A 21,357-nucleotide genomic window follows, 5' to 3' on the forward strand; every position below is an offset into this window, starting at 1 on the left:
TCTTCAGGCACATCTATTTGTCAGTAGAAGTGCAGGTAAAAATATACCTATACATAAAAATACCAGACTTTTTTCGTGTTTGCCATACCCTATACTCCACTCACAGTTTTTCTTCATTCTCCCACCAAACTCTGCAATGATGTCAACAAAACTGAAGAAACACATAATCAGGGAGTAGAGAATGACAGCTGCATTTGTAGGTGCCAGAATAATAGCTGAAGTCTGCTTTTGACATTGCTCAATGATGCTGAAAACTGTAAAAATGCCAGTTTCAGATATTTCTTTGACCTTCTATATAGTGACTGACTTTTTTTCCTAGATGTTAAAAACCACAGAAGTCAGCAGCTTGTTCCGTGAATTCAACTTGTGCAGGACCAATGCCTATCAAATGCCTTTTACACAGCATCTGCTATATCAGTTTTACTGATATGCTTTGTACTGCTCCATGGAGAGGAGTTTTGCAGAAATAGTATTGCTCAGCATCTTTCCACAGCATCATTGTGAAACAGCTTGTGCCTTGGGATTCTTTACTGTAATTCGCAAATACTTGTTTCTGTCAATCAACCATCTCCTACCTACATGGAATAAATCACTAATCCAAACTGTCAAGCCTACCCTACATGTAACACCATTTTCTGATTGCTCCTTAAGTGGTATCTCATAATGAATGTTACCTGTGTAAGAATAATATTTGAATAAGATGTGTACTTACTAGGGGGAAAATTCAAGGCTTCACTTCATTGGAATCTCCTTTACTCATGACAGATTTTCATATTTCATTTGATATTATCTACTGACCTGGTTTTCCATGCATGCCCTAACAATTTTAATGTTGAGCTCCTGGCTGCCCAGAGCACAACGTTGTAATTCTACAATCTGCTATTCACTTTGTATGTAAAGAATTTCTTAACTCCTCAGGGAGCTATTGAATGGCATATATGGCAGCCTGATCACAAAATTGCTTTACATTTTTAATCCCTTGGTTGTAAAGCATTGTTCTTCCTTACATCAGAAATGAAATTCTATAAATCCAGAGTCAAGACCTCATCATTACTAACGTTCTTTTGGAAGTGCTATAATGGCCTTTGGTACAATGGCAAGGAAAATAGTGCCACATGGAAAATTCAGTGCATATAGAGAAAGCATCCACTGAGATCTAAGGCTACAGCTATGAGCTTAAAATTTCAGTGAATTAAATTTCAGGACTATTTCCTATTATAATGATCTTTTAATTCTTGCAGCAGAGACTGACCTAATGGAAATGATAATACATTGGGGTTTCTGACTGTGGCAGATTACTGTCTTTCAAGGGGAGCAGGTGTCTTTTTGATCCTTTTTGGTCTGGGTTCAGGTGCCTTTTCAATATTTTTTGATCTGACATTTAGGCAATATGTGTGAGTTGAAAGTTGGGACAATTTGTTGCCCTTACAATAGCTATGCTTTCTTGGTTTTGTTTACTACAGTGATGATCTCAGAAATGGTCTTATTACAAACTACTGAAGTGAAGTTGAAAGTTATGAATGTAGGAATAGGAAAAGCTACACCATGTGCAGTTCGAAAGAGGGGAGCATTACTAATTTGTTGCTCTGTACTCTCTTATGCAGCTAGTGGTATTGGCATGTTTATTATGAGCCTATTACTTAAGACTGATAAATCTTGGAGAAGTTTATCAGGCCAGGTCAAAACTACATCTTTGGTCATGTATCACAGCAGTACATGTTAAATTGTCACCAACAGGATTGGTATTCTCATGGAATATTATTCAAAGAATGTTGTCTTTTTTTGGTAAACAAGATGGTGTTGCTTTATTATGACATAGGAATTAAAAGACTTCTTTCTCTTTTCTCATATTTTCTATTAAAAATATTAACCGTTCCAAATTATTTCTGTTTTGTGGCTGGAACTGATGTTGCACAGTTTTTGTTTGGGTTCATGTGTAAATATTCAGAGGCTGGCAGTCAAATTTGAATGTAATATTTGAAATGCCAAATGAATTTTTAAAAAGACAGTGCAGAACAAGTTAAAAACATTTCAATGTATAATTTGTCAACAGTTTTTGGTTTCTGCTTCAGCAGAAAAAAAAAAAAAAAAAAAACCAGCTGGTGGAATTTCCAACCATCAATCCAGTCTTCCAAAACCATGGGGCAGCAGGAACACATGCTGTATGCCATGTATCCCACCATCAGATTTGATTTGAGCTTAAGGAGGAATGTTTTCTTCCTACTTTCTCCCTACATCTGAGTCAATTTAACCATTTTTATTCAAAGTCCGTGCTAATCTCTGATCTTTAGCTACTGCCAGAGGGAATTGTGAAACCAAAGTGTAGGTCAAGTGTGGGAAAGTGCTCATTCCTCTAGCTGCCTGAGGCTTTCAGTTATAATGCTCAAAAATTATATTATTTTCTTCATGACTGTCTTAGGACTAACGTCATGCTTTTTTTAATGGCAACAGAGTAACATAAATTATTTTTCTTACAGTTATATCTCACGTCCAGGTTGAGCTTCAAAAGCAGAGCAATCCCTGTCAAGTGGCAAGTAATTGTGAAATATAATTAGAATTACTGGTAGTCTCTACCCAAAAAAGACTTAAACCAGAATTACATTATTATTTTTCTTTAGAAGAGCTGGTCTAGTGGATTTACTTTCCTATTATATCTGAAAATAACATAAATCTCCTGCAACACTCTGCCAAACAGCAGTACAGAATTTGCTGAAAGAATTCACTGACCTTAATTGTGCCTTGCTCTGCGTGTCTTTGTGCCTAGGAAGACTAGAAGTGTAACACACTCTTCTGCATTTATTTCTGAACAACTGGGTCTTCAAGACAGGAGGTTCCCTTAGACATTTTCTGCACAGTCATAGGAAAGCCTTTAACCATTGTCTCCAATAGCACATTAGTTCTTAGATAACTGTTTTCTTGTGCAGTTATTCTGACGTTGTGCAATTGTTTTGCTCTTTTATCTTGCACCGGAGATTGAGGAAAGACAGTTCTCATGAAACTGCTCATGCTCCCTATTGCTGAGGAGCATGAGTGTTTCACAGACACCAACCAACACAACACTTCGGTGAAATAAAACAACCTCATCTCAGTTTACCAATGGAGCAAACACGCAGAGAGAAAGGGATTAAACCCAGGCCATAATTTTTGCCAGGGTGGGTTACTGAACCCCAAAATCCTGAATCTGAGGTACTCACTTAGCTGGTCCAAATGAGTAGGAGTGAGTCTATCTATTAATACATGAGCCTGTTTCAGTTGCAAATGCCAAAGTCAGTTTTATGATAGGTCATTGCTAATTTACTTGAGCAGTTACCATGAGTCATTTTCTGATTTTTTTTTTTATCTTTTTGTCTTGTTGCACTTTCTGTATTAGAGATTACCACCTTTAAAAGAAAAATAGCAGGTGCTGTTTTTGAAGCTAGGAGGAATACTGATGCCTTATCTCAGTGTATTATAAAGAAATGCTGATTTCAGAGGCACCCGGAGAATAATGCATTCAGAACCTTTACCTTAATAGAAGGACATAGAGAGTTATTAGTTTTGAAAATACAAAATAAAAATTCCACTACATGTATTAGGCACTGAGCAACATGATACAATATCCAATACATCTCTTACAATGCTAAACTGTATTTTAATATTATTCAGCATTCCTTGTACGTATGATAAAATAGTTTTTATTGATCTGGATTTCAAATTTTCCCTTGTGTATGCCTGGAAATACAGATGCATGTCTAGGACTTCTTGGAGGCCCAGTTAGATGAATGATTCAGATTAAAACGAATATTGTCAAATGTGTTTCTCACAGTACTGGTACCATAGTAACTGTGGGCTTATTTTTTAATGATACCTAAGTAAATATGCTCAATTAACCACTAAATACTTTTCTCTTCACAGCCACCTTTGAAAAACAACAATGAGCTGAAAAACTTGGGTTCATGTTGGATTCCTACCACCTTCTGGTTTATTGCTTACAGTAAAGGCTTTTCAGTCTGCAATAAGCTTTCAGCAAGCAGATTTGCCCTCAGTGAAAAACTTCATGAGTTCACACAGACTGACTGGGCTTTAAGTCATAACTGGAGTTAAGACCCAGTCCTGTGAATGATGTGTTGGGGGGTGACCTCATTTCCCCTCCCCAGCTCAGAAAATCAGTATCCATTACATGTTTGATTTTCAGAACTCGCAGAAATAAGCATCAATATAAACTTTGACATCAAATAAGCAAATAAAATATGTAATATCCAACATGCAAAAAATGCTTTAGTGAGAAGATATCTTTTTATAGTTTTTTTTTGGAATAAAACAGTGTATGTAGATAAGTAACATTCACGAAAATCTTTATCCTCCATGTGGCTGTAGAGCATTGCAAGCAGAGGAGTGATATTAAAAATTTCCTCACACTTACTCATTAATACACTTCAACTCAGCTTTGATACAGTTGAATTGATTCCTACTGCAAAATTCAAATAAATGTTCAGGAGTTCTCCTGAGCTATTCAACCACATCACTGTGTTGCATATAGCAAGGTAACCAGAAATGACCTCAAAAGTACATTTTGCCTCCAAGCAACTCTTTTTATAACCGCAGGCAGTTGACATTTGTTTTTCTCTTGGTTTTCACATAACTGAACTGCTTATCAATATTTGTTCTCATCTAAACTGCTTGCATATTATCTCTGTCTGTCATTTGTATCACAAATTAGAGACAAAATCTACTCTCATTTACATACGTGGAGTTTCCTGTCCAGCTCCTTCAGCCTGAGCTAAAATTAGTTTCCCCTCTCATTACTTTGTCCTTTTTGAAAAGATTTTTCCCCTCTTTTTAGACATTTAAAAAGAAATGTATTTGGAAGGGATTTCTCCTCTTTAAATGGCAATAAAAAAAGATTCTTTGAAATGGTGAAATAAAATGCTAATTTAATTTTTATATCTGTTCCATCAGCTTTTCTGCTCACAATAATTACAAAATCCACTTTATAAGCATGATTAGTGTGATTGTTCCAAAGCACTTTTTTTTTTTTTTTCTGGGGATTTACCATTTACTGAAAAAAAAAATTGTTCAGACACAAATAGGTGTTTCTGAAGGAAGAATTTGGGGTCCTTTAAATTACAAAATCTTCAGAGAAGGGAATTTTTTTTCATAATGCATCATTTGCCTCTATGATGCAATGAAAGTAATGAATAATAATTACAGTATGTGTAAGAAACATGAAAAAATATTTTCTTCTTTTCTGAATATCATAATATATTTAGCATCCAGATATGCTCAAAAAACCAGCACCTTATCAAGGGCAATTCATGTTATTAATCAAAGTAGCTATTTATGACATTTGAATAAATGGCTTTCACTTTACACACAAGGACAATATAGATGATCTGCAGATATCGGTTGTTTATCACACTGATGTATTTTGTTATCGTAATGCCACCGATTCACTGGATGCAAACTGCCTATGGTTTCAAGGCTTATTCTGGTGATAAAATATGAAATGAGAGCCTTATGAATATTCAGAGTCTTTCCCCATGGCACTAACTCAGGTCTATTTATAGTTGTGATTTATGGAGCTTATGAGTACAGCTAGAATTTGACTTCAACATTAACATTCCTTTTATGCATGACATGACAGTTTATAGTTCACAGAATCTCTGTATTACAATTACCGGTAAATAAAAATTATTTTTAAAAAATCCATTCATTTAAGATAACTCCGAACCTGTAAGCTTAGTTCTCCTGTATGACCAGGTAAGGGAGAGGGAGGAGAAAAGACCATAGGGGAGAATTCACTAAAACTTGTCCCTGAAAGATACACAAAAGCATCTGGTTCCTGGGCAATCCAAGAGCAGGTTCCTGTGTCCAGCCACCATGTTCCCCATTAGCAGGAAGGACTGAAAATACAAGAGCTGAATCCAAATAAGGGTGCATTTCCATGCTTTATGCTTGGTGCATCCTTCTAGTCCTCTACCGGGTGCAATCTTAGGACATAAGCAGGCTTGTGTCTCAGCCACAGTGACAACATCTATGAATATTTGTGGCACCCACAGTACGTGGACCTCTTCTCTCTGGCTGACAACTATATCCATCAGGAGATCCAGTGTCTGCCCACAGCTAAGAGGGAAGGGAAATGGGGATAGGGAGCAAGAACTAGGGCAAAAAACACCGAGCTGCAGCTGCGGGACTGCCTGACACAGAACAGCAGATAACTTTGATTTCCAGTGGGACAAGGAAGCAGGAAAAATAGGGACAGCTTGGGGGATGAATTCTGTAATTACAGAGCAGCTCTGACTGTGCCAGGCTAATCAAGTGAAAGGGGATTTTATGACAGGAATATATTTAGTCAATAATAACTATAGGAAGACAAGAATGAAGCAACCCGTCACCTATGTAAAGACTCCAGTTTGATATCTAAACAGGGATGCATTAGTCGCACAGTTTGGCCTCTTGGGTTGGGCTCTCATTTCTTCAAGTATTGTCTGCAGTTAGAAATAAGATGTAAGCAGGGAATAAAGATGTTTCTTGGGGCATTCAGATCTCAAGTGGCTGGTTTGGTTATCCTGCTCATGCTCTAGTTTAAGTTTATTACAAAATCTATCCTTAGGAGAAGGGATTTGTTTTCCCTAGGTCACATTTCTAGGGCCTTCTCTTCCACTGTTATTTTTTTTACTTTTACGTTTATATTTTTGGAGACTTTTCTCCTCCTCATTAATATAGTCATTCCTCACTTTCTAAGAGACACCTTGGGAGTTTGTCTTTCAAAATTGTTCCCTCTAAAAATGCTATTTCAAGGACCTCGAGGACTAAGCTGTCAGCTTCTCCTATTTTCCTCTCAAGGCACATCGTCTAGCTTTCAGTCTTTTACTACAGGGCTTTGTTTTATTAAATGTTAGTGTCAAATGGACTTTTGACTGTAGCATCTGAAGCAGATCTTCTTCCATGAGCCTCTCTAAACTTGTCATTACTGCAAGGTTGCTTGCAAGACTTGATGACTCAAAAAGTTGATACAGCTACATTTAGATTATTTCTGGGCACCTGCCTTTGCTACTTCCCATCTTCACAGCAGGGTTCTACGGAATGACAACCCAACTGTGCAAGCGGGACAGAAGGCAAGATGCATTTCAGTATGCCCTAAGTAGAATGATCTTAGAAACCATACGTCCCGGGGGATATCCCAACAATAAGTACATCTAAATGCAAGCTGTTTATTACCTTGCAAAAGGAGTTAGAGGCTGTGCCTAATCCATGTTATTTGAGGACTCACTGCACCTCACACAAGCTGAAAGCAAAAAGCAGAATGCAGTTTTCATCAGCCTGCCTCCTCACTTGGTTCTCTTGAAGACCTATGGGGGATTTAAGGCTAAGGTTAAGCGGTAAGGTGGCCAAGTGAGTTCATCATAAAGATCACAGCTGACTGTAACGTTTGCAACCACAGTTGGCAGATATGTTTCAGAGAAATAAGTGTGACTGTAGAGTTGAAACAGTCTGTCCTCTATAAATAAGAATAGAGGCAAAAGATCCAGAATTTTCTATATTGTGACAGTCATAGACCTCAATAATTTGAGGCATCCAGGCAGGAGTCAGAGACTTCACTAAGCTACATGACTTTTCACCATGACCTCCCCAAATGAAATGGATTTTTTAGACTTTATTCATGCTTCCCCAGAGCTCCTTGAAATTCTGCATAATTCGACTTTTTAGGGTGAGTAAAGTTCAGAGGCATGAACTAAAGGCAACTTCAAAAACAGTTTGAATGGAAAATTCATGCTTATCTCTGGCAGAAGGTAGTTATATTTCTACACTTATATTGATGTGCAACTAACGATATTTTATGTTTAAGGAATCATTACTCATGTTAGAAAATGAATAGGAAGTCTGGGCCAGAAGAGTGATTTTGAAAATAAAACTGCATTGAGAGGTTAAGAAAAAACATTGATCATTGATTTCATGCTTGTATAACTGTAAAAACAGAAGCAATTCTATTGAACATCATTTCATGAGTGTGCATAGCAGAAATAAGCCTCCTGCTTAGTTTTAATGGTTTACTGGCTCATTACAAGTAAATAATAATTACAGAGAGTGTTAAATACTAATTTAAAGAAGCTGAGACAAGGGCCTCTAATTGTGTCTTTTTCCTGGCCTTTATCCTTAAAATATGAGGTTATTCCTTAACTGACAGCCATGATGCCAAGCTTTTTGTGGACATACGCCATTGGAAGTTTAATATAACCAGCAGATGATTTTGCTCCCGACTCATTTTTGTAATGGCACACAAAATGATGTTTCGTTCCTTCTAAAACATATTTCCCATTCACTGTTTTCTATATTACTTTTCTTTAAATATGGTGTAGATCTACATCCCCTGCACAGGGATCTCTTCTAACACAGAATTTTCTATTCTTGGAAAATTAAAATCCCACATATATACCTTATGATTTTGTAGCTTCAATCCCATCTGTTCTGTGAAAGTGGGAGGGATCAGACCTTCATTTCCTTCTCTCTCCCTTTTTTTTAATTCTTCTTTTTTTCTCTTTGGTTTGTCTTGTGCCTACGGGAGTACTAATTGCGAGCTGTCATCTGGTGCAACCCCTCCTGACACTGAACAGAAGTCTTCAAAAATAAGTAGCTAAAGAGTGAAAGTGACACAGGGAGAGGAGAGACATGTTAACTTAGGGATTTATTTACACTGTTTGAGGAGAGCAGACAGGGGTTAGGGAGGAAGAAGAAAAGCCTGAGTACTGTGATGTCCTGGTTCCCCCTATTTGGTGTTTTGCCTTGAACATGATGGCCAAAGTGAATCAGTTCCTGAAGGCATAATAATATTATTCACAGACAAAAAGAGGAAGCAATACTCACTGCAAACTGATGTTCCTCAGTTAACAATGTTACAACTAATTAACAATAATAGGTTTAGATAAAAATCATTAAAAAGAAAACAAATGTAACAATGCAATATTATGAACAGAGGTTGCTGCATATTCTATTACTGGCTAGATAGGTCAGAGTCCAAGCAGGAGGACCCAAGTGCAGTACAAGAACTACTCTAGAAGCATTTTGTTTCCCAAAGGAGATAATAAAAAGACACCTTTTCAACAACCACCATTGCACAAGCAATCAGTTGGAATATTGTTACATTGCAAAAAGTAGCTGAGCCATGCAACTAACAGTTTTTAAAAGATGCAGTAATTTGTTACTAGTAACAGGGATCAAAGGTTCAGGAGCACAATGGAGAATATTTTTAGCTTTCATGCTAATAACTAAATGCTTTGGTCAAGTGGAAATTTAGAGAAAATGCCAAGTTCAGTCCAGGATGTGAATCACAGCAGTTTTTATCTGCTGTGCACAAAAAAAAAAAAAAAAAAAGCAAGGCAAAAAGTTAACATACCAAATGCATACTGCAAACAAGCAGAGAAAGATATTGGGACAGCAAATGTGGGGATATAATGGTAAAATCCTGATGAAAGAACAAGGTTAGATACAGCTCTGTCTCAGTGCCCAACTAGTACTGGTAGAAATTTATCTGTATCTTCCATATGACTTCTGGTAAATCTAACATTGAAATGAAGTATCCTGACTTGCTAACAGTAACTGTGACAAGAGATATCATTATGCCAAAACTTTAAGACAAATTGAAACAATCGTATTGCAATATATCAAGGAAACACGCAGGAACTGAGAGAAGTGACTGCATGGAGGCTATTAATGCAGTGCAAAATGGCCAAAAAAAATGAAAAGACTTGGAAAGCTCAGAGAAGCACCAGATGCAAAGACAAAGCATCACGCAAATAGGAAACAGCATGCCAAATAGATGGCAGGACATCAGTGAATGCACCACACTATAGAGACTTCCAGAGCACTGTGGAAAATAGAAAAAGAAACCTAAAACCCAGACAAATTCAAATTACATAGACAAAACACAATTAGGAAAATATGAATTACAAGTAGACTACCAAGCGAAACTATCTAGACTCAAAGTTCAGAAGTGTTGCAGCCCCTGGATAAACTAACAGTGAATACATGAACTTAGTAACATTGGGTGTGGGATAAGAAACTTTCTATGAATAGGTACAAGAGCTAAATTAAAAATTTTAAAAAGCCAAATACTGACATCATGACTTATGACAGCATTTTGAGCAGCCGAGTGCTGCAGTCGAGTACTGCAGTATCGAGGTGGAGTTTGGTGGCTCACGAGGCACAGAGTGGCAGCTCTGTCAGCTAATGGTCTGACTACTTCCAAGTGCAGGAGCTTCCTCTTGGTGCTTCAGGGGCCTGGTTCTTAATGATGTTTGTATAAATTCAGAAGGAAAAATAATGAAAATAATCAAAGAAAGCAAAAAGCATTGCTGAAGTCAGAAGAACCAGAACTTGGGTAAGTGGAACAGTAATTATTTAGAGGCATATGTCCAAATTGTTTAAACAAAATAGTTATTAAATCTGACTACTAAAAAGTAATAAGAAGGATGGAAGAATACACTTCAGCACTTCAGTGCAGCAAGACTGATTTTGACAAGTTACGTTGTGTGAGAAATCCAATTGCTTTGCTACAAGTTGAACATTACAAAGTAAATACTGATCTTCAGGAAAAAAAATCATGAGAGAAAATTATCAGTAGCACTACCAAAACAAACTGATATCTATATTACAAGTCAGTGAGTGCGCTGCTGGCTTTAGGAAATATTCGTGGAGAGACATGACAAAACCATTGCAGGTAAAGACTACAACATCCCCTATCTTTTAGAAGGAAGGAGGGAATTAAAGCTAAAATAAATTAAAATAAAATAAGTAAGCCAGTATAGTATTTAAATGCAGTATCATATTCAGGACACTTGTTAATCTCCCGCTCTAACACGAATCTAAAAAAACCAGTGAACCCAATACAGCAAATACCTGTGCCTAAACATGTGAAATAAACTCATTGACAATACATCTTCTCAGATGCATGCAAATGTTTTGAGGCATATAGCAGATGAATAAGCAAGAGCTTTGTAAGTCTGGCTGCTGGTCACTAGCTCCCCTGTCCTATGCCATGATGGGAATAAATAGGCAAATGTACAATGTGATGCCAATGAGTCAATGCTTGGGGCTTTGCTACAACAGAAGGAATAGTTCACAGCTTTTACTTCAAGGTCCCTACAGCCATCTGACCAGAAATACACACAAATTGATAAAGGACATCAGCAACTGTGTTTGCATGTATGATATCTATACGTGCATTCAAGGATAAGAAGCCATTTTGGCAGAAAACAAGAACAAACTATCAAAAGGCATTTTAAAGTGTACTCCCAAACATCTTTAAAACATGCTACTGAAAGAACACTGTGAGCAGGACTGCTGATTTCCCATGTGAAGGAGCCCCACAGTATGAAAACAGAGAGATCCTCAAACAGACCAGAAAAGAGAAATACATGAAAAGAAAAAACTTAGGTAGGTATCTCAGTCAGCAAGGCACACAGCTATGGCAATGGGAGGTTCTGTGGCTGAGCACCAGACTGAGCTGTCCAGGGGGTATCCCAGAGCCAGGGACACTCGAGGAAGGGTAGAGGGTTCCTCCAGGAGCCACCAGCTCTCACAAGAGAGGCTATCACAACTCGGGACTTGCTGGGAGCAACTGCGACAGAGCTGCAAACAGAGCCTGCGGGAAGGGATTGAGAGGGCACAGCAGTTTGTGCAGCAGGGCACACAAGAAGGGCTGCGCACACTACTTGTAGGCCCCCAGCCCAGGGGAGTGCTCTAGTTCTCTGCCAGGATGGTGGGCACTCACCTCAAAGTTAAAATCAGTGTTTCTGCAGAGAAAGCTTCTGAGATGTCTGATGTTCCCACCCAGATGTAACTGGTAAGGAAGGAGACTTCAGTACAGATGGTAGGTTGCAACAGGAGCCCAGACCCTTCTCCTGGAGAAAAGGTGAGTACCTGCAAAAGACATGCACAGGTTGATGATCTGGTGCGTCAAGTGACCAAATTGCAGGAAACAGTTAAAAGGCTGAACAGTGTTAGAGGGGCCGAGATGGAGATAAATAAGTGGTTTCAGAACCATGCTCCTGTGGCAGACGCCACAGAGAATGAGGCACCTTGGGCCGTGGTCACCCACAAAAGCAGGACTCTGCTTCAGTCTCCACCCTCCACCATTACAAAAAAAGACAGATATGAAGCTTTAACAGCTGTAGACACCCATGAGTAAGGTTGGTCTGCAAGGGGAAACTACCAGCAGCACACAGTGGATACCACAAAAAGAAATAATGAGTGCTTGTAGTGGGTGACTCTGTTAAATGGCACTGAGACGCTCATCTGCCAGCCTGGCAGGGAGTCATGAAAGATATGCTGCCTTCTGGGAGATAAGGTCCAAGATGTTGCTTAGAGGGTGCCACAAATTGTCAAGAGCACAGACTACTATCTGTTGCCTCCGTTTCATGTAGGCACAAATGACATTGCAAGCTGGAACTGGAGCAGAATCAAGGAAGGCTAAAAAAGCCTTGGGGCTGCAAGCAAAAAGTATTGGTGCCTAAGCCACCTTTCCTTCCATTTTACCAGTTAGAGGAAAGAGGGCAGCCAGAAATAGACCTATAATGCAAATCAACTTCTGTCTTCGTAGATGGTGCCATCATGGGGGTTTTGACAACGGGACATTCTTTGATGTCTGTAGTCTGTTAGGGAGGGATGAGATCCACCTGTCTAGAAGAGGCAAAGGATTCTTCAGCAGCAGGCTGGCCAACTTGGTGAGACGGACTTTAAACTGAAGGACTCGGGGGGCAAGGTCCAAAGTGGCAACACTCACGCTGTTGCAGCCAACTGGGGAGCAGTGATAAATGTACCTTAGCTGCCCCCCAAAATGAGAACCATAATATCAACCACCTCAAGTGTATGTATACCAATGCACACAGCCTGTGGAAAAAAAAAAAAAAGGAGGAACTGGAGCTCCATGCCTGGTCAGAAAGTTATGGTATCATAGGTATAACTGAAACTTGGTGGGACAACTCACATGGCTGGACAATCATGAACTCACATGGCTATAGACTGTTTTGCAATGACAGGCATGGAAGAAGAGAAGGAAGAGTCACGTTCTATTTTAAGAAGAACCTTGAATGTATAGAAGTCAACTACGGCTATTGTGGAATCCCTGTCAAATGTCTCTGGGTCAGGATGAGAGGGATCATCTTCAAGGGGGATCTTACAGTAGGCATCTGCTACTGACCTCTAAAGCCAGACAATAAGGCCAATGAAGCAATATTTAGGCCACTTAAGCAAGCTTCAGGTCAACAGAACCCGGTTGTTACAGGTGACTTCAACTATCCAGACTTTTGTTGGAAAAACCAGCACAGCAGTTCACACATCATCTATTAAGTTCCTGAAATGCGTAGAGGACTGCTTCCTCATAGAAATATTAGACATGCCAACCAAGAATGACGCACTGCTGGACTCGCTACGCACAAACCAAGAAAACTTGCTTTGTGATATCTCAGTTAGTGATAGCCTTGGCTGCAGCGACCACAGCAGTGTGTAGTTTGAGATCCTGCTGAGCATGCTGGAGGTTAAATTTTAGGAGAGGAAAATTGAGCTCATTTAGAGCTCAGTTGGGAGAGGTTCCATGGGAAGCTTCCATGGAGGATAAAGGAGCTAGAGAGTGCTGGGAGTTTTTAAAGAAGTTTTGTGCTCTTCTGGAAGCACAAAGTTAATGCCCTTTAAATGTAAGGGAAGTAGGCAGAGGAAGAGACCCTCTTGCCTTAACTGCGAGCTTCTGAATCTGCTCAAAACCAAAAGACAAGCATACCAGAGACAGAAAACCAGACAAATACCCACTGAGAACTACAAGGACATTGCCAGGGCGTGCAGAGATGCAGTTAGAAAAGCAAAAGCTCAGCTCGAATTGAAATTGGCCAGATGTCAAAAACTACAAGAAAAGGTTCTTCAGGTATGTAAACAACAAGCAGAAACAGAAGGAAAATATTGTCCCACTGTTAAACAGGAGAGGTGAATTAGTCACAAACAATGGTGAAAAGGCAGAGATTCTCAACACTTGCTTCACCTCTGTCTTTACCAGCACTGGTGGGCCCTAGGACTTGGGAACAAAAATCCAGGTTGATACAGAGACAGACCCACCATCAGTGAAAGCAGAGTTGGTACTTGAACTGTTACTGGAGCTTGACCCCTACAAATTGATGGGTACTGACAATATCCACCTGAGGGTGTTAAGAGAGCTGGCTCATGTCGTGAGGCCACTCTTCATAATATTTGAGAAGTGGTGGAGATCCAGGGACATCCCAGAAGAGCGGAAGAAGGGTAATGTCACCCCCATTTACAAGAAGGGCTTAAAGGAGGATGCAGGAAATTATAGGCCCATCAGTCTTACTTCAGTCCCTGGGAAAGTTATGGAACGAATCCTCCTGGGGGCTATCACAAGTGAAATGAAGCACGTGATTGGGAAAAAACAGGACAGATGCACCTAGGGCAAATCATGCTTGACAAACCCGATTGCCTTCTACAACAAAGTAACCTGCTTGGTTGATGTGGGGCAAGCGGTGGACATTGACTACCTGGATTTCTCCAAGGCTTTCAGTGCTGTTTCCCACAGCCTCCTCCTAGAGAAACTGGTGGGTTACAGTCCAGACAATTGGTCTGTGTAGTGGGCAAGGAACTGGCTGACAGGTCGCACCCAGAGGGTGGTGGTAAATAGCTCCTCTTCAAACTGGTAACCTGTCACAAGTGGGGTCCCTAGGGTTTGATATTGGGCCCAACGCTGTTTAGTATCTCCATAAGGGATCTGAATGATGGAATCAAGCGTATCCTGACAAAGTTTGACAATGATACTAAACTGAGTGGGGAAGTGGACACTCTGGAAAGAAGAGTCATCCTGCAGGAAGATTTGGATAGGTTGGAAGAGTGGGCTAACAAGAACCTTATGAAGTCAAACAAGGACAAGTGTAAAGTCTTGCATGTGGGAAAACATAATCCAGGAGTGCAGCACAGGCTGGGATATACCCAGCTGGGGAGAAGCTCTGTGGAGAGAGACTCAGGCAGTCCTGGTGGACAACCAGCTCAATGTGAGTGAAGAGTGTACTGCTGTGGCAAAGAAAACCAACAGGATGCTGGCTTGCACTAAACAAGAGCATCACCAGCAGAGATAAAGAAGTCGTTATCCAACTCTACTCAGCACTTGTCGGGCTACACCCAGAAGACTGTGTTCAGTTTTGGTCTCCACTATGCAAAAAAGATGTGAAAAGGCTGGAGAGGGTGCAGAGAAGGGCCACAAAGATGATCAAAGGACTGGGAAGCCTGCCACACGAGAAAGGCTGAGAGAACTGGGTTTGTTCAGCCTTGAGAAAAGAAGGCTTAGGGGAGACCTTATCACCATGTTCCAACATTTGAAAGGTGACTACAAAGAAGATGGAGAATCCCTTTTTACAAGGAGTCACATGGAAAAGATGAGGGGTAATGGCTACAAGTTACTCCTGGGGAGATTCTGACTGGACACAAGAAGAAAATTTGTGACAATGAGAACAATCAGCCATTGGAATAATCTCCTCAGGGAACTGGTGGATTCCCCAACACTGGACACTTTTAAGATTCAGCTGCACAGGGTGCTGGGACATCTTATCTAGACTCTGCTTTTCCAAGAAAAGTTGAACCAGATGATCCTTGAGGTCCCTGCCAAACTGGTTTTCTATGACTCTATGATTCTATGATATGTAAGTAGGTATGTACCAGTACCAGAACAGAGTCTTTAAAAAATAAAAACAAACATGCTGAAAAATCAAATCCTACTGTCAGTGTATGTAAAACCTGTCAAAATCGCAGGTTATTTTTTCTTTAGGAAAAACAAAGTACTTGGAATGAAGCAGTGCATTAAACAAATAATAGCTACATAGTCATTCATATGTCATGGCTGAGGATGGATATATATCTTATAAAAATATAGATCTATTATTCCATCCCAAACAGGAGACAAAAATGCAGACAGGGAAGTACACATTTCTCTGAGACCAAGATGCAGGATGGGTAGTAACACTAGCCCCTCCCCAGCAACCAGCAGAAACTCTCCAGCATGGCATCACCAAAGGAACTTGTGCAGACCAAGAGGTCTTTAATCTCTCCAGAATGACAGACTGAGAATTGTGCCTGAATAATTATGTCTTGTGCATAGCAGAAGACCCTTGAGAAAAATAAAACAATTTACAACCTAGTAATGAGTTAATGAGTCAATTGCTATTAAAAAAAAAAAAAAAAAAAAAAAAAAAAAAAAAAAAAGAGAGAAGTTTTCTGCAGGCTTATGTTTCCAGTGGTAAAACTTCTGGGGATAAACTAGAGTTTATGAAACTCATGATGATATTATTCATGTTAATGTTGACCTGCTGCAGGTTAGATCTGTTTTTCTTTGCTTCTAGAAAATATTTCAAAGTAAAATTTAGGAGATGGTATGACCTTTGTTATATCTACCATCAGACAAGCTAATGGTAAAGAGTGACATCAGGATGCTAAGAGGTTTGTTTGGGGAATGTTTTCTGCTGTACGAAGTGTATCAATTCTTGCACGTCTGAATGAGTAAAAAATAGGGGAAGAGAGGGAATGGGAATTTCCTTCTGTAAACATCTCACCTTTCACATCAGGCTCCATAGGAGCACTGCAGGATTGACAGGTTGCAGCAAAAGCTCTTCTCCTGACAGCAAATATCAGAGTCAAATTCTGTTCATGATACTCATAAACAACACTTGTTAACTTACTGGGATGAGCATAAGTGTTGCTATAGAATGCTTTGGTGACCCTGGTTCTACTTATGTATAATAAATTCAGGGTCAGCAAAGGGCACATGTACAGAGATACAGTATGCAGACAGGCCCAAGCATGCTCTGCAGGAAACAAGCTCCATTCAGTTTCAGTTTATTGAGGCACAGCATCACCTAAACCTGTCTGTGTCACTTCTAACCAGGAACTTGGGTCTGTCTGCACCCATATGTATGGACACAACCCAAAGAAAATAATCTAGGGACAGAGACTGTTCATTTTTCACAGAATTCAAACAAATTGCCTCCTCCTACAATACAGTAGCATGAGTAATAAACCCAGGGAGCTTCTTATGACACATGAATTTCCTTCTACAGGGCATTACAGAGTGGTTGCTTCAGCCTCTTACTGTCTCTCTCGTATTCCTGAGCAATTCAGAAGATGCAGACTAGCCCTGGGGATCTGTCCTAGCTCCCGATGTTCTGAAAGCCAGCACAGCTCTCCTAAACAGACTGCTGCAAAACGCAGCATTGCGGTCAGTGTAAAAGCAAGCAGAAGTAACACACAGGCATGAGGAAAAGGGAAGCATGGACAAGCTATTTTTTCTACTGGATGGAAGCCTGAGGTGCATTACCTGCCTAGTTCCTTCTTCTGTAAACATGAAAGACTGAATAGGGAAAGTCTTGAATTGGGAAGGTCTGAAGCACAGGAGTTACATATTTATTAATGGTCTTGTGTTGTGTGTTATTCCAGCTACTCTGAAAAAGCACACTGCAGCCAAAAGGTGCTACTCATCATCATTTTATTTCATGTTTATCTGAAAAGAAGTCAGGACAGATTTTATTTTAATGCAGCAATGAAGTGCCAACACTGATTCAGATCAAAGAGAATACTTACTTTAAATCACAGAGTTAATACTATTTTGTTCCTGTGTTCCCACAGACTGAAAATTCATTAATAGGTTAGCTAGCAGTAGCAAAGAGTTTAAAATGTTTTCTCTGAGTGTGCATGTGTTTATAATAATTCTGTAATTACTGTGTTAAGTCCTGTAAATTTTTAAGCATACCATCATCCTATTTCCTTCCCAGGCCCAGATAAAACTGCTGCCTCACAGATCAAAAAAAAAGACATTACAGAAAAAGAGGTTTAGCTAAACTAAACTACATTTAGTGCAAGAGGAAGGAAGGATACAGTTAAGAGAAGATGGTGGGGAAGAATGCTTTATTTCTCTGTGCTATCAAATACCAGCTCCTGCTGCAGTCAGATTATTGAACTAGGTACACTAATGATTTTCTCTGTCTCAAACCTTGTTGAAATTCAGTGTTCATTTTGTAAAAGTTGTGAATTTATTTGAAGTGTTAGATTTTTATGTATCTCCTGACAAGGATCAATAGTTTCAATCCTTCTTTCTGTGTTAGAGATCTAAAGCAAGTAGGCTGTTCTTCACAGCTCAGGATGCAAGATAGCATAGCAATAAAACCTGCCATGTTGACAGAAGTACAATATAAAGCAAATTATGATATAAAATATTACACTGAAGATTTGGAGCAATTCCTGTGGGTTTCTAAAAGGGTACATGGTACTTACAGAAAGAGCAAGCAGCATTCTAAAAAAAATATGAATAAAAGAAAAAGATGTTAAAGCCTGAGTCATAGTACAAGATATTTTCTTTGTGTTTTACTCCTTCTTTGTAGAAGAAAAAAATTCAGATGTCTAAGTTATATTCTTCTATGTTCTTGAAAAAAGAACAGTGTTCTTTGCAAGGCATGTATGGCAGTCTTTTTCTCGGTTGGATGTCTGTATTTAAAATGAGTATCAGACATGCTTCTCTAACTCCTTGTTATATAGATTTATAATTTTAAAGTGGGGAGGAAGTAGAAATAATGTTTTAAATCCTGGACCTTAGTGAAAAATGACATATCACCTCCAGGAAATCTTGCTGCTTGTCAGTTAGACCATTTGTCTGAGGGATGAGTGAAGTGGGCTGAGGTTCTCCAGGCAAATGAGACCTCCAAAGGACTCCCTGGGAGAGTATTTAACTGTTGGCCTGCAGGGACGATGGAGCAGCACTGCCTCCAGCACTCTGTGCAAAGCCACAGGCAGTGTCCTGGCCAGGGACCTTGCACCCAAGGACATGGTCTGGACCTTGGAATTTGATCCCTAACCCTCAGCTTTCTTAGCCACATCTCTTTATTTCTTTTCCTGCTGCATTTAATGCTTTATCTTTAGCCTTTATACAGGTTAGATAAGATGTTTACATGTCCGTCACACCATTGGTGGTCATGATTAAAATATAAAGGTATGGAGTGCAGGGGTAGGGGCGACAAGAAGAGGACCTGTGGAAAGAGATGCCCTTTACACACTTCCTCACATTCAGTACTCGCAATTCTGGGGCTGCGCTACATCTCTCAGGTACATCAGAGTACATTAGGCAGTGTTGCTTATAAGCTAGTCAAGCCCAAGCTGAACCTGAACTAATTCTGAATAGAGACCGTGTGTGCCATGCTTATATGGCATGACTGACCTCCAACCAGTATACATCAAAAGTGAGCTGATTGCAGTTAGCTTAAGCGTTTCCTTTCTCCATCTCTGGGTTTCTGCAGATCCCATTACCAAGTGCACGTGAACTGCCTGGTCAGCTGGAGCAGACTCAGCTGAGACAGAAAGGGCCAAGGCCCTCTGAAAAAGAGTAACTTAGGAAACAGCACTACAGATTTCCCCAATGTACTGAAAAAGATCTGTATGACCTAAGCTTGTGTCCCATAGATTCACTGGATTTTCAGCCAACTATCTCCCTATGGACTCTTTGGCTTCATGTGGTAATTGATAAGAACTACCAATATCCCTCTTATACCTGTGGAAAATGGCCCACTAACTTTTAGATTGAGAGAGCTACCTCCATTTAGAGACATGAAACTGGGGTGACTTCCTCTTTTTCCTAGGCTGAACCAGAATAAGAGTAGTGACCAAGAAGCAACCAGCTCAGATTCCTATTTAAAATAATCAGAGATTCCCATTGCTAATTTTTTCAGTGTTTAATAAGCCAGATCTTTTTCAAATTCAGCGTTGAAAATGGTGCCCACATCAAAAATCCCATTTGTATTTGATAAGTTCATTAACATCACTGGTAACAGAAGAATTCTCTTCTTATATTCACTGTGAACCTAATTAATTTTTTTCTGTCTTGCCTTTGTTCAAAGCATAGCATGTTTGAAGCAAAATCATCAACAATCAATTCAAGTCTGTCTTTTAATGAAGTTGACCACACAGTCCTTACTACATCCAGAAGCCTGTCCCTACTAGCAGTGTTTCTCTTTTCCAAAACATTAAACAAATAGCTTTAACGGATTTAACATAAGGAAGATCTTTGCATCTTCCTATGGATCGGCCACACTTCCAGGAAGGATTTAATTTAAGCTGTACACTGAATCAGAGTTAGTAGTGCTGTGCTAACTTCCCAGAAATGCCATCGTACAGAGTGGTACTTCCAGGAATAATATTGCAAAAGCATGGGTACAACCCAGCTGTTCAGTAAAAAGACAGGTCTAGATTCAGCCTCTTCTCTAATCAAGGGAAAACTCTCAGCACAGTGGAGCCTTTGTGAGCATCCAGCACTCAGGATACACATCTGCCAGCTTCCAGTGCTCCAACAGGTCCTGGTCCGTTCTCCAGCCCTGCCTACACCGAGCTAGAAATCCCTATCCTCTCTCCCCAAAAGCCAAACCTCTGCTTCCTCTGGGACTTGGGGATGGTGTCTGGGAAGGAAGGGAAAAGCTTTTTATCTAGTCCCTGTTGCACCTACAGCAGAGCCGGAGATACACTCCATGATATTAAACAAGTCCAGGAACTGGGAGAAGGGTGTGTGGTTCTGAGGCTGAGACACTTTATGTGAAAGCCACTGTGAGTGGAGGAGATGGGAACCTAGGTAGCTTGTGTTATGTCTGATCTGACGTGATACAAACATTAAACTTTTCTGTCATATACATTTGCTAATTGTATCCTCCAGTGGCTTTTGCATCTCATGAGGAAAAAGGGACAGCCCATGGAAGAACCTAACTTGTCTGCACAACAATCAGTGTCTAAGGGTGATTTCACTATGAAGCTTTCTTTAAAGGAAAAAGTGGATAGTTTATTATTGGTTATCAGTAAACATGCCTGTTCTGCTTTAAAATATACAGTTGTGTATTCTGTTGGGTTATTGCATGTCAAATTATTTGATTAGATTACCAAACAAAATATTTTGGCAGCTGTCTGTACGCAGTTGCCTGAGCTGCAGAAGGTGCAGTAACAAGTCCTATGGCACTTCTTTCTGTTTTGCCTAAAAATGTCTCCTTTCCACATCACCATAGATGGAAAGTAAACATTCAAGGACATGCTATGCAAATGTTGTGTACATGGTGTCAAAATGCACTTATATCCATACTATCATGACTCAGCGATTTCCGTGCTTGTAGAAGGGAGCGAAAATGAGTTTATTTAAATGGCAGATGAGGTATTCATCAAAATAGCACCAATAATTTTCACACTTCAGTGATTAATACTAATGCAGAAAGCCACTCTGGAGTGATTCCCTGTGAGATAATCAGCTTGAGCCAGGCTGTCTTGGGTTAAGCTGAGACAGAGTTAACTTTCTTCATAATAGCTAGCCAGAAGCTG

General features: G+C 39.8%; 1 pseudogene; it reads left to right on the top strand.

Annotated features, from left to right (window-relative positions):
• The first annotated feature begins 13,657 nt into the window (after positions 1 to 13,657).
• LOC104462218 lies at positions 13,658 to 15,276 on the top strand (annotated as a pseudogene).
• Positions 15,277 to 21,357: the final 6,081 nt, after the last annotated feature.

The sequence above is a fragment of the Pterocles gutturalis genome, unplaced genomic scaffold (genome assembly GCF_000699245.1).
Source record: "Pterocles gutturalis isolate BGI_N339 unplaced genomic scaffold, ASM69924v1 scaffold5637, whole genome shotgun sequence".
NCBI classification, from domain to species: domain Eukaryota; kingdom Metazoa; phylum Chordata; class Aves; order Pterocliformes; family Pteroclidae; genus Pterocles; species Pterocles gutturalis.